General features: G+C 45.7%; 1 protein-coding gene across 2 annotated transcripts in view; it reads right to left on the bottom strand.

Annotated features, from left to right (window-relative positions):
- The window catches only part of CPLX1 (complexin 1), a 218,749-nt gene that overhangs the window by 164,039 nt on the left and 40,802 nt on the right, over nt 1-13,908 (bottom strand). The gene's annotated exons all lie outside the window — the stretch shown is intronic.

Raw genomic sequence — 13,908 nt, 5'->3', positions numbered from 1 at the left:
AGACTACATTACCCACAATGCATCACAGCCTCCTATGATGCATCCCAACAGTTCAGCCAGAAAGGAGACCATGATGCCTCATGGGAGACGTACTCCAGCTAGGAAGTCCAGCCCATAGAGGAAAAGTAGGGGAATGAAGTACCCAAATTACAACTCCCAGGAGACACCAAGGAAGCTCAGGTGGACACAACTCAGTGTCAAAATAACCTGAAACCAAACATTTAGTTTCAATTTTTCAGAGGGAAAACCAAAAAAAAAAAAAAAATTAGCAAATCAAAATGTTTCACCAGAATATTTTGATTTTGCAGAAGCCCCAAACTGAAACTGAAATTTTTCCATGAAAATTTTGATTTTGCAGAATCTATATATCTGAAAAATATTGTAATGGAAAATTCCCAACCATTTGTACCTTGCTCTAATGTCTAATTTGTGAAAAACTAGCAAAGTGTCGCCTTTGTGTGCTGATATTTTATTTGAATCTGTTCAAGTTTTCAAAGGTCAAATGCTTTGAGATAAATTACCATCACAATCATTTTCAAAAACAGATCAGTTCTATGACTTTCTACACAACACAGGCCAGATTCTGATCTCAGTTACTCTGGTGTATATCCTGAGTCACTCTATTACTCAGTTTGGTTAGTTTTATATGAAATAGTGAATTCATCGTCCTGCCACATTAAGCTATTGAAAGTCCAAGAGGCAGAGCTGGTCAAATTATTCATTGCAAATCATACTGACTGTGAATGTAGCAGTTTTACAAATCATGTCCTAATCCTGATTTCTGCAAATGAATCTTTTAATCATAAGCATTGAATGCAATGCATTTGAGTGAGGGTTATCCATGAACCATTTGCTTTCGATCTTTGCTGTTTATTTTTATGACCTAGGATATGTGACTTGTTGCCTATCATATGATATTTTTTCTGCTCCTTGATAGGATGAGTGAAAGTTTCTTTACAGGCAAACAATTGTTAACAAATAGAGAATTATGAATAACCCTCGTTCCTATGGACAGAGAGAAGCAGGAAAGCCATGCACCACCTAATTCTTATTCTGAAGGCTTAAGAGGAGCTTAAGTAATGCACTTGCCTTGTGCTAGCCTTTTGCACAAGGGTGATTTGCAACCACATAGGACAGCCATTGGCTAACGATGTGTGGGAACAAATGCACATTTGCATGAATGTTCAGGAACAGTGACCAGCGAAGGGCACACACTTGGTTGAATCAAAGTAAAGTACAAGATTGGAATGAACGTTGGCATGAGTTGCTTTTGCGTTCTTCATGCGGCTCTGTTCAGAGGAGCAGTTTGTAGAGCCAAAATTCAGTCCCTTTAAGAGTATGCACCATAATCTCAAGGAAACGTCAGAGACTCTGGGTGAAATTCACTGAAGTCAATGGGAATTTTGCCATTGACTTTAACGTGGCCAGGTTTCACCCTCTGATTGCGTAGAGAGAATGCCAGTCTCTATGATCCTAGAATTGCAAAGCACTTCAACACAGGCTGAATTTTAAGCCTGTGAGTAGACGCTTGAAAGCCAATGGGTACAGAATCAGGGCCAGAATGCTCAGCAGGATGCTGCCTGCGGTGAAGTAATTGGCAAACCTCCCACTCATTTCAGTGGTGCAGGCTTAAAAGTATGTCCTTAGTTAATGCAGGTGAAGACAATATACACTAATGACTAAATCAGCACTGTTAGCTGATAGATTGACTTTGATAACTAATGTATCCAGCTACTATATCCACTATGTGTAGATTCCAACTGTCAATTAGTTGCACACACCACAATGGAGTCAGCCTGGTGTAGGATCTTATAATCATGCCTTGCAAGTCACTAATTTCCAGAAAATAAGGTACAAATTTCAGTGGTGAATTCAATCAGCAGCCTTATCTAGCACAATGAGTATGATTTATGGCTGTTTTATGCAGATAACCTTCACCCTTCATCATCAGAGCCAGAAAGCAAGCATGTCAAATGCCACAAAAGCTCTTTATTCACATTGCATCATGCATCAACCAGACTTTCAGGCCTACTGCTTTCACTCCCAGACTGAACGGAAAGAAGTAAAGGGCATTGGCCACATCACAACCTGACACTTACTGCCTTTTGTACTCTGCTACTGCTGTAGCCAGCCTTTACAATTAAGGTGGTTTTTTTTAAAGGGATGGTGGCAATTCCAATTTGACCCAAAATTCAGATCTGGGAAAACGAGCTTTTACAACACCTCAGAACAACAGACATTTTTCCATGGGTGTGATTTTTTTAAAATAAATAAATATTGACCTGCACCAACCTATTGCAGCATGTAGGGAACCTGTAAGTGACCGACTAAAAACCAAAGTGAAATGGACTCCATTGATCTAAACCGACCGCAGTGAAGTGCAAAAATTAAACAAGCAGTAAATGTGGTAAAAAGGAAAGAGGAATCTCATTTTTTAATAGTTAAAGGTCTTAATAGTCACACAGTTACACTCTTTTTTTTTTGTACAATAGATAGGGCCAAATCCTCAACTGAAGTCAACATAATTATGCTGATTTACACCAGCCCATAATTTTTAAGCTGAGTGCCCCTTTAATGACAAAATTCCACGTACACATGATTTACTTTGTTCTCTATGTTATGGAGGTCAGATTTTGCCGTCCTAGTCCAATAGAGACTCTCCCTTGGCAGAATTTGGCACCCAAATGATCTAAAAATAATGCAAATAGAATCATAAAATCATAGAAGATTAGGGTTGGAAGAGACCTCAGGAGGTTATCTAGTCCAACTTCCTTCTCAAAGCAGGACCAACACCAACTAAATCATCCCAGCCAGGGCTTTGTCAAACCGGACTGTAAAAACCTCTACGGAAGGAGATTCCACCACTTCCCTAGGGAACCCATTCCAGTGCTTCACCACCCTCCTAGTGAAATAGTGTTTCCTAATACTTATTATAATAAAGTGGAATCGCAACAGTCTAAGAAAAGGTGACTATGTGGATGACGTAGCAGGGAAGAATCTCATGCACCGCTACAGGCTGGGGACAGACTGGCTAAGCAGCAGTTCTGCAGAAAAGGACCTGGGGATTACAGTGGACGAGAAGCTGGATATGAGTCACCAGTCTGCCCTTGTCGCCAAGAAGGCCAACGGCATATTGGGCTGTATTAGTAGGAGCATTGCCAGCAGATCAAAGGAAGTGATTATTCTCCTCTGTTTGTCACTGGTGAGGCCACACCTGGAGTATTGTGTCCAGTTTTGGTCCCCCCCACTACAGAAGGGATGTGGACAAATTGGAGAGAGTCCAGCGGAGGGCTACGAAAATGATTAGGGGGCTGGGGCACATGACTTACAAGGAGAGGCTGAGGGAACTGGGGTTATTTAGTCTGCAGAAGAGAAGCATGAAGGGGGATTTGATAGCAGCCTTCAACTACCTGAAAGGGGGTTCCAAAGAGGATGGATCTAGACTGTTCTCAGTGGTGGCAGATAACAGAACAAGGAGTAATGGTCTCAGGTTGCAGTGGGGGAGGTTTAGGTTGGATATTAGGAAAAACTATTTCACTAGGAGGGTGGTGAAGCATTGGAATGGGTTACCTAGGGAGGTGATGGAATCTCCATCCTTAGAGGTTTTTAAGGCCCGGCTTGACAAAGCCCTGGCTGGGATGATTTAGTTGGGGATTGGTCCTGCTTTGAGAAGGGGGTTGGACTAGGTGACCTCCTGAGATCTCTTCCAATCTTAATCTTCTATGAGTCTATGACTGTCGCCACAGCTGGGTCCTGCAGACACAAATGCCAGCTCTAACAAGGGGGTCTGGAATTTGACCTCTAGGGGAATCCACTGCCAGACTCACCCTCATCACAGCCCTGTGGCTGAGAGCCAGGGTGGTTTTGCTGGGGCTACATGGAGAGTAATTCAGAGCCCCGTGCCAGCCAATCATGCCCATGTTTCAGGGAGTTTGGGGCAAAGTAGTCAATCAGAGGAGAACTGGACTGACTCCTCAGTGTTCCATAGGGGACTTCTGCCACAGAGCTAAAGAACTGGCTTTCCCAGCCTTGGTCACTAAGGTGGGTCTCCACTGGATTTAAAATAAGTGTTTCTGTAAAGAGGAATTGGTTTCTAGCATGAGTAATATTCTTCAGGGGGCGGATTCTGCTGCCCCTCCTCCTGGGTCTCTGATTCAAAGGGCTACTCACAGCATAAGCTGCTACTTTAGGGTGGCAGTATCAAACCACAGCTATATTAAGATTTGACTGTTGATCTCATTTGTTTATTGTTTTTGTGTCCCCATTATCTGGAGCGCATAAAAGGGGTTTTATCTGATATTTCCAGGTTTGCAGGTAGGCTGCTGCTGGCTGGCTACAAAGTTACAGCCTCATCCTTTTACACCCTGAGCACCTACTCCGAGTCAGCCAGCCAGGCTCAGCCCTTTTCAGGAGGCACTCGGTACCTCTCAGCATCACGTCCCTGTTTGCTCTGGGTTTACTCGTAACAAAGTGTTCCCTGTTGGATACGCCGTAAAAAATTACCCCATTGTCAACAGCTCTGTGTTTCAGCAAGGAAGAAATCTCAGGCCTGGGTAATTTATTCTGCCCTTTGGATTTCCAATCTAGAGGACAGAACAAATACAAAGCTTCTATGACCTTACAGCATTTTCAAAATGTCACATCCATAGGTAGCTGATTTTGCTGTGTCTTTTGTCCAAGGCACATTTGTCGACTTGTGATACTGCTATGTACCAGATGAGCTTTTGTCAGTCTCTGCCTGAGTTGTAGTTAGAGGTCTGGGGGCGGATCCTCAGCTGGTGCAAATTAGCATAGCTCCAGTGAAGTCGATGTCAGCTGAGGATCTGGCCAAATACATTCAGATCTGTGGTCCTTTCATGTAGTTTGGGAAAGCTGTAAGATAGGTAACCAAAATACAAAGAGAATGTACAGATGCCAGAGTGTCAGACAATACTCAGATATTTCTCCATCAGAAAGAAAGAAAGAAAGAAAGAAAGAAAGAAAGAAAGAAAGAAAGAAAGAAAGAAAGAAAGAAAGAAAGAAAGAAAGAAAGAAAGAAAGAAAGAAAGAAGGATCATGTCTTCAGGCATGCAGTCTTGTTGAGAAAAACTTTGGTCCTAGTCTCAAACTTGCAAAGAATTACTACTGAGAGTAGGGCTTACCAGGCAATGCAGTTAGAGTGGCACTACGCTTGGCAGTAGATGTTTGCAGATTCAGGTTACTTATTATTGTTATTATTTATTGGTATGGCCATCTCATCTAGAGGCCCCAGCCCCATTGTGCTAGGCGCTGTACAAATACCTAAGAAAAAGATGATCCTTGCCTCAAAAAGCAGGTTACATGTGTGTAATTCCCATTGTTGTCACTGGGAGTTCTTCAGGAAGGGGGCTTATAGGGTTTTACTGGGGTAGCCCATTAAATGCAATACAACTTAATTATGCTGTAGATCTTCTTAAAAGTATTATTTCGATGCTTAAAAGGACATTATCGGTTAATGTGATTGTAGGGGAACATGTCTCCATATTGCACTGTAATATGTATAAGCAGAGATAGGAAAGCAGATGAAAAGAAACAAAAACATCCAAAATCACATGTATTTCTCAGAATCTCTGGGTCCAGGATAATATTTTTGTGTCTGTTTGTGATGGGGCATCTGCCCCACGCTGGTGGAGAAAGGGTTAAAAAAGCAGCCCTGGGGAGGCTGCGCAGCAGACAGCCAATCAGTGAGGGGCTGCAAGGAGCAGCCAGTCAGGGCAGAGCAGGCCCATATATAAAGAGGGCTGAAGGGCAGAGGAGTCAGTTCCCTCTTGGGAGACCAGGGAGAAAGGACTTGGTCCCTGAAGGGCGGAGGGAACTGCCAGCATAGGGCAGGGCAGGGCAGGGCAGGGCAGGGCAGGGCAGGGCAGGGCAGGGCAGGGCAGCCTGACTGGCTGAAAGACTGAAGTCATGATACAGGGGCAGAGAAGGTGCTAGGGCTACAGGGAAATGGCCCAGGAAAACGGACAGCAGGAGTTGAAGGAGATGCAGCATGTGGTTGCTGCTTAAAGGGTCTCTGGGTCAGGACCTGGAGTAGTGGGCGGACCCAGGTCTCCCTGCCCCTCACTTGCTACTGAGGGGAGTGGCCAGTGAAGGGCTGCAGTTTGCGACTGAGGCAAGTGGCTAGAACATTGGGCTGCAGTTGGCCACAGAGGTGAGTGGCTGGCCAGAGGACTCCTGCTCCCCCGGAACGGGGGGAGAACGGGATGGGAAACGGCTGGAGGGCTGTGTCCTGAAGAGGATGCCACGATCCTGGAGGTGACACGGGTCCAGAGCGGAAGTGACACCACTGGAGGAGGGGGCCCTGTGAAAAGACTGAGCTAATTCCCAGAACGACCAGCAGGAGGCACCACAGTGGTGAGGCGAGACAGTTACACTTTTCTATTGATCTAGCCAAAACTGGGAAGGATTTCTGCCGTCAAAGCCAGGAGAAATTTGTTTCTCATAACAAACACCTATTCGGCAAGACAGAAAAGGAAGAATGCTCCAGCGGCTAGAGTAGTAGCCTGCGACTTTGGGACATCCAGGTGTAAGTCCCTGCTCTGTCACTGATTTCCTGTGTGACCTTGGGCAAGTCACTCAGTCTCTCTGTGCCTCATTTTCCCGTCCCCAAATGGAGAGAACAGTCCTGCCTTGCTTCCCAGGGGCTTTGTGAGGGTAAAGATCATGCAGTGCTCAGATAATGACATGATGGGCACCAGGAAAATACCTAAGAATACATGAATTGTCTACTCAACCCATGAAAGAATATCTCAAGAACTGCAGCCTGACTAGTCCTCTGTGTATCTCCAAAGTCCCAATCCAGCCTCAGCAGTAGTATGAAATAGACAGCTTCTTATTCCTCCTGTCCAGCCCGGCATGGGGGAAGTTCCACTTAGATCCAAACTGTGTTGGAACAGGAGTGAGATCAGAAGCAACTGAAGCCAACTCCAAAGGGGTCTATAATCTTATTTCTCCTCCTCCCCTTCCCCCACCTCCCATGAGCAGAGTTAATCCAGGGGCCTGGAGGTTCGAGTGTATCTGTCTTGTTTTGCCTCTGTTAGGAAGGTTAGTCCTAGGCATTCAGAAGTTCTGCTTTATTCCTCTGTGGGAATGTGACCTAAGCTTCGGATGCCTTCATGCTCACAGCGGAGCCCAGAGGAAGTGTCTCCTTGGTGCTGTGTAATGGAGCAGCAAATCCCAGGTGCACTCCGGCTGCCCGGCGGGCTGGAGCAGAAGCAGGAAGGCAGTGACAAATATGCGGCTATGAGAAGCAGCAGCCCAAATTACTCCCTTACCAGGCTGGCCCTCCCGCTGGCGGATGCTCCCCGTGCAAGAACCAGGGGAGGAGCATTTGCTCCCAGACCTTTGCATTTGGTTTCCCAGCTGAAATTGACTATATCTAATCTGTCACTGCATCTAACATCCTACTTCTCCAATGCGCTCTACAAACATCCATATAGCATACATAGGCTGGGAAGGATTAGATCTCTATCAGTAAATGTCGATTTCACCGTACACACACACACAGCATATTCCCATCCAGGATCACTGAAATTTACAGACAGGGAAAGTAAGAACAATGCTGCTTGAGAACTGAGCTAAGGATATTTGATTGGTACATTCTGACCCTGCCATTTGGACACTTTGTGTTTTAACGATTCCAAAAGCTTTAGCTCTATGGATCTCAACATCTACTGTTATTAAATAATTATTGTCTGACCTCCCCTTTGTCTGATTACCATCCCCCATAAGTTCCCACACCTGTGAACATTTAAATCAATCAAAAAATGAAAAATCAGTATTAACTGTCAAGGTTATAAAAAAATAATAGAAGTCGAATTCTGCCCAGCCTAAGTATAATATATCTGTCTCTATATCTGCCTGTCTGCGGCACACAGGATGCAAGGGGTTTTCAGTAGGAGTTCGGGCTATGTACATTATGACAGTCACCAGCGAATTAGGCAGCTCATCACAAAGGATTGCAGAGAAATATTTTATACAGATTGGGGAGGGGCAGGGGAATCTGAATACCTTAGCCTAAAAAGGAAGGCTGGACTAGTGGTTAGGGCACCAGGGTCGGATCTGGGAAAGAGTTCCCTCCTTTGACGGAGACTCACTATGTGACCGGCACCTCAGTTACCCATCTGTAAAGTGGGGGTAATAGCACTGCCCTCTCTCAGGGGTCATGGGAGGCATTCAGCCACAGTGATGGGGGCTCTCTCAGCACCTTTGCCAGGTAGCCTATGGTTTCTCTTTCCTCCCTTGTGGCCTAGCAGCTAGCGCACTAAATTGGGATCAGCAGACTTGGCTTCTAATCCCAGCTCTACCACTGGGTGACTTCAGGCAAGTCACGGCCCTTCCTTGTGCCTCAGTTTCCCCTACTGTAAAATAGGAATAATATACCAACCTCCTTCATAAATCACTTTGAGATCTGCTGGTGATAAAAGTAGGGATTATTACATTAGCTGTTGCCTCAAGGTCACAGAGCACCTACCACTCACAGTCTGTTTTAAAAAAATACACTGCATAAACTGAGGGAACTACTGGGCTGTTATTTTTCATACACATTGTCAAAGCAGTTTGAAAACAGCATGCTGGTAATTCATACACAGGGCTTGGTAGAAATCACATGCATCAAAAAGTATAAATGCAATGTGATCAAAGTGTAACAAATGCAGATTTCCCTAAACGGCGTACAATCCAGAGGATGTTTCCCGCAGTTAGTTACCACCCAGGTCTGAATTTCAAATCCCCAGTGTTCAGAAGGTTTCAAAATGACTTGGCAAAATACACTTGAAATCATGGCAAATTCACTGTCACATGTAGGATTCACACACACAAATCAAAACCTGGCCAATTCAATGGACTTTTGCTTTGAGATTGTGAGTTCATTCAAACTTAAACCTTGAAGCAAAGCTCATGGGTGAAAATCCACATAGCTCGAACCAGAAAGTGCTTGTCTGATCGACTGTCTAGCAAAACAGCCAAACCTCCCAGAAGTTACGTCATCATGGGAATAAAAACACCCTGGGAGAGTGTATAATGGAGGAAGTGCGGAATCGCCTCTTAACCCAGGTGTTCCCATTTGTTACTAAACTGATGTAAAACGGCATCACCCAGAAGTGACATCACTAAATGACTGTCAGTACTGATGCTGCTGTATATGCTTTAATTAAGAGACTGGCAGCATATTGTGGTGTTTTGATGCGAGATCAGGTACAGACTTACTTACACCTTTTCACCCGCCTTTACGTTTCTGAAAAAAATGTTTCTATAGCATGGATGCACAGAAAACAGCAACACGATCTGCAGCCAGATGCTCAGCTGATATAAATCAGTATCGCCCCATTGACTTGAACAGAGTAAAGTCAATGGAGCTCTGTTGATTTACATGGGTGGAGGTTCTGGTCCCATACGATATTTAAAGCAGGTCCGTTTTGTTCCATTGTTTGCTGCTGACCATAAATAGTGGATAGAGAAAAACAGTTTTAAAGGTACGAGGATTTTTAAATCATGCAAAGCCACCTTTGGCATGAGACAGGAGGAGTCAGGTGAGATCTGTATTCAGGATGTCCGTGGAGTGCAAGAGATGCCAAATGATTTGGGAAATGTTCAGAAGCTGAATATTAGGCAGTGACTGGGATTTATGTTGCCAAGGTCAAGATTTGGAAAAATAGGGCCCTAAAGTTGGCTCCTCAGTCCAGATTTGGGCACCTATATTAGTGTCCTGCTTTTCACAAGTGCTGAGCACCCAGAGGCTCCCATGAAGTCAACGGGAGCTACTGATTCTACAGCACTAGCTTTAGGCACCCCATTTGTAAGGAACTTAGGACCAGTGTGAGGTGAATAAATCTACAGATAGAAGTTTGACTGTAATATTCTTCTTTTGTATGGAAAAGGACAGAGGTCAGCTCCTGATCCAGCAAAGCATTTAAGCACTTGCTTAATTTAAATCACATGAATAGTCCCATTGCCTTCAAGGCTTAAAGTTAAGGGCTTTGGTAGAATAGGGGGCAATATGCAGAAACCTGGTGGCACATAATGACAAATAGGTTCAGACCAGAGCTCCAGGGACCTCTTCCTTTTCTGATGATCAGCCAGCTCCACATGCATCGGGATCTTCCTGGCTTCTGCCTCCCTGCCACTTCCCAGAGCACACTTGTCAGCAGGCTAGTGAAGAAGAGTGAGCTTCATTACCAAGCTACAGAGTGCTCTACCCAGCTGGCAGCCAACACAACTGCCAGGAGATTATTTGTTTTTGTTTCTTTTCCCTTTGAAGCGTGTTTGAGGCAAGGCTGACAGACAGCGACTCCGTCAGACAGACAAGGAGATGAGAAGGGTGGAGAAACAGCCAGTAACAGCCAAATAGCCCTTTGAAGTGCCATCCTTTCAGTTATTTTTTTTTTAAAGACAACTTCAAATTAAAATGACAGAGAGAGAGAGAGAGAGAGAGAGAGAGAGGATGGGGACAGAATGATTTGAAAGTTCCTGGGTAAAACCTTCCCAGCTGTAACACCTTTGATTTTGTTGCCAGCACTAATGGGACAGTTTGTATATTATCTGATTCACTCTTTATGACCCCACCCCCAATCAAACTTCTGATTACCCAATTAAATATCAAATCTAACTCTGTGCAGCCCGTGGTCATGAGTTTAGCAAATTGGTTTGAAGCACAGGAAGGAGGAACGCGGGTCCTGGTAGGCTGCCCCAGAGAAAACACCCCGCTCTCTCAGGTGGGCCAGTTTGGATAGGAAATACTCTTGTCAAGGAAAGTAAGGTACAAAGAGCCAGAGCTCCGCTGCTCCACAGAGCTCTGATCCAGCCAAGCAGTGACTCCAACGGGGCAGAAGCACAAGCTTAAAGTTAAACGTGTCACAGAGTCACCATTAAGGCCAGAAGAGTCCATCAGATTCTCCGTTCTGACCTCCTGTAAGTCACAGGCCACCAATACCCCCCAGCCCCCACACACTAACCCAGCAACTGAAATGAGACCAAAGTATTACAGCCCATGGGAGACTAGACTGTTATGTGCCATAGGCAGAGAACAGGAGGGCCCGAGGTGCACCAGTTCCCGAGGCCCCCTCAATGGCCCCCTCATTGGGCCAAAAGAAATCTGATGAGATTCAATAAGGACAAGTGCAGAGTCCTGCACTTAGGACAGAAGAATCCCATGCGCCGTTACAGACTAGGGACCGAATGGCTCGGCAGCAGTTCTGCAGAAAAGGACCTACGGGTTACAGTGGACGAGAAGCTGGATATGAGTCAACAGTGTGCCCTTGTTGCCAAGAAGACCAATGGCATTTTGGGATGTATAAGTAGGGGCATTGACAGCAGATCGAGGGACGTGAACATTCCCCTCTATTCGACATTGGTGAGGCCTCATCTGGAGTACTGTGTCCAGTTTTGGGCCCCACACTATAAGAAGGATGTGGAAAAATTGGAAAGAGTCCAGCGGAGGGCAACAAAAATTATTAGAGGACTGGAACACATGACTTAGGAGGAGAGGCTGAGGGAACTGGGATTGTTTAGTCTGCAGAAGAGAAGATGGTATGATGGGATAACATGGTTTTGGTAATTAAATATTCATGGTAAATAGGCCCAATGGCCTGTGATGGGTTTTTAGATGGGGTAAGATCCAAGTTACCCGGGAAAGAATTTTCTGTAGTATCTGGCTGATGAATCTTGCCCATATGCTCAGGGTTTAGCTGATCGCCATATTTGGGGTCGGGAAGGAATTTTCCTCCAGGGCAGATTGGAAGGCCCTGGAGGTTTTTCGCCTTCCTCTGTAGCATGGGGCACGGGTCACTTGCTGGAGGATTCTCTGCTCCTTGAGGTCTTCAAACTACAATTTGAGGACTTCAATAGCACAGATATAGGTGTGAGGTCTTTTTTAGGAGTGGTGGGTGAAATTCTGTGGCCTGCATTGTGCAGGAGGTCAGACTAGATGATCATAATGGTCCCTTCTGACCTAAATATCTATGAATCTATGAAGAATGAGGGGGGAGTTAATAGCTGCTTTCAGCTACCTGAAAGTGGGTTCCAAAGAGGATGGATCTAGACTGTTCTCAGTGGTAGCAGACGACAGAACAAGGAGTAATGGTCTCAAGTTGCAGTGGGGGAGGTTTAGGTTGGATATTAGGAAAAACTTTTTCAGTAGGAGGGTGGTGAAACACTGGAATGCATTACCTAGGGAAGTGGTGGAAACTCCTTCCTTTGAGATTTTTAAGGTGAGGCTTGACAAAGCCCTGGGTGGGATGACTTAGTTGGGCATTGAGCAGGGGGTTGGACTAGATGACCTCCTGAGGTCCCTTCCGACCCTGATATTCTATGATTCTATGAAATAATTAAGTGAGATATACACAGATAATCCTGGCTGCAGAGGAAGATGAAACCCCACCAAGGTCCCTGTTTCATAAGCTCAGTAGGGTCCGGCTGGGTCTGTGCCTGAATGGAAAATCTGTAATGGTCAGTTTCTGACATCCCTACTACCCATGCTGGGACTCCATGGGACTTGATTTCCATGGGACTTCTCGTGGAGTAAGGTGCTATGATAAGGGGGAGTGACCTTTATTTGTATCTGTAGTAGGTTACGCCCCCGTCCCTGAAGCGCCCAGCCAGCACCTGCTGCTTTCCAACCACCCAGCTCTGAAGGCAGCGCAGATGCTGGCCGGGTGCCCGGCTCTGAAGGCAGCGTAGAGAGCGGTGGCTGCTGGCCGGGTGCCCGGCTCTGAAGGCAGCGCAGAGAGCGGTGGCTGCTGGCTGGGTGCCCGGCTCTGAAGGCAGCGCTGCTGCCAGCAGCAGCATAGACGTAAGGGTGGCAATAGCATGTCATCCTTACTTCCCTGCACCGCTGGTGGTGGCTCTGCCTTCAGAGCTGGGCACTTGGCCAGCAGCCACCGCTCTCTTTGGCTGCCCAACTCTGAATGTGCGCAGTCAGTTTTTTTCAATTAAGTGTCTCATGCCCCTCCAAAATACATTCTGCACCCCCCCGTTTGAGAACATCTGACCTAGAGGAACACCTTACTCCACATGATACCCCAATGGCAGGCATCATAGCAATACTGGACCTACTTTGACATAACAGTGGAAGTGGTACCCATGCCACGTCTTATTCCCAGCCGTTCTGGCATGACTATCACATTGCAAACTGCTATGGAAATGAACTTCAACACTAGGATATCACATGCCACTCCAGCAGTAGAGAGGGGTCAGACTCCCAGCACATCATTCCCTGCTCCTACTTCGGATACATAGGCCTGGGGAGAGAAAGGGGCTTTTTTTTTTTAATTCTCTGGTCCAAAGCAATATATAATTCAAGAGAATCCAAGGCATTGAAATGAGACACACTTGAAGGCCCGCTACCATCAGCATCATGTTTAGGAGGAAGATGAAGATGTGCGGTTGATGAAATATACCATCTCATCCGCTAAGGGGGTGATAGGAGAGGTGTTTTCCCAGGATATTTCATTTCCTCATTGCCTCATTCTGGCTGCTGTGGCAGAAACCATGTGGGTATTTCAGTTCCACAAAGCGTCATAATTATGGGGGAGATTTTGAAAGGCAAAAAGAGCAGGAAGGTGCTCAGATCCCATTGGAAGTCAGTAGGAGCTGGACGCCTTGCTCCCTTTGGCCTTGGAAAATCATCCCATACCCATTGTTTTCAAGATACGTGTCTACTCTCTCTTTCTTTTTCTACTGACCCTCTGTCTCATATACATTGTGCTACTGTGTGTGTGTAAAAATAGTGATTTGGTGCTTTCAACCCCAAAGCGAAGTCGACTGACTCGTAACCCTAGCACATCGGGGAGCAGAAATAGCCTGCTGGGTCACCAGAGAAGACCTTTGCTATGCACATCTTAGTCACTGATGACTTTCAGCAGTGCTTCTCTAATCGGTTCTACCCGAACCAAC

Source organism: Lepidochelys kempii, chromosome 5 (assembly GCF_965140285.1).
Source record: "Lepidochelys kempii isolate rLepKem1 chromosome 5, rLepKem1.hap1, whole genome shotgun sequence".
NCBI classification, from domain to species: Eukaryota; Metazoa; Chordata; order Testudines; family Cheloniidae; genus Lepidochelys; species Lepidochelys kempii.
This window is presented reverse-complemented; position numbering and strand designations above follow the sequence as displayed.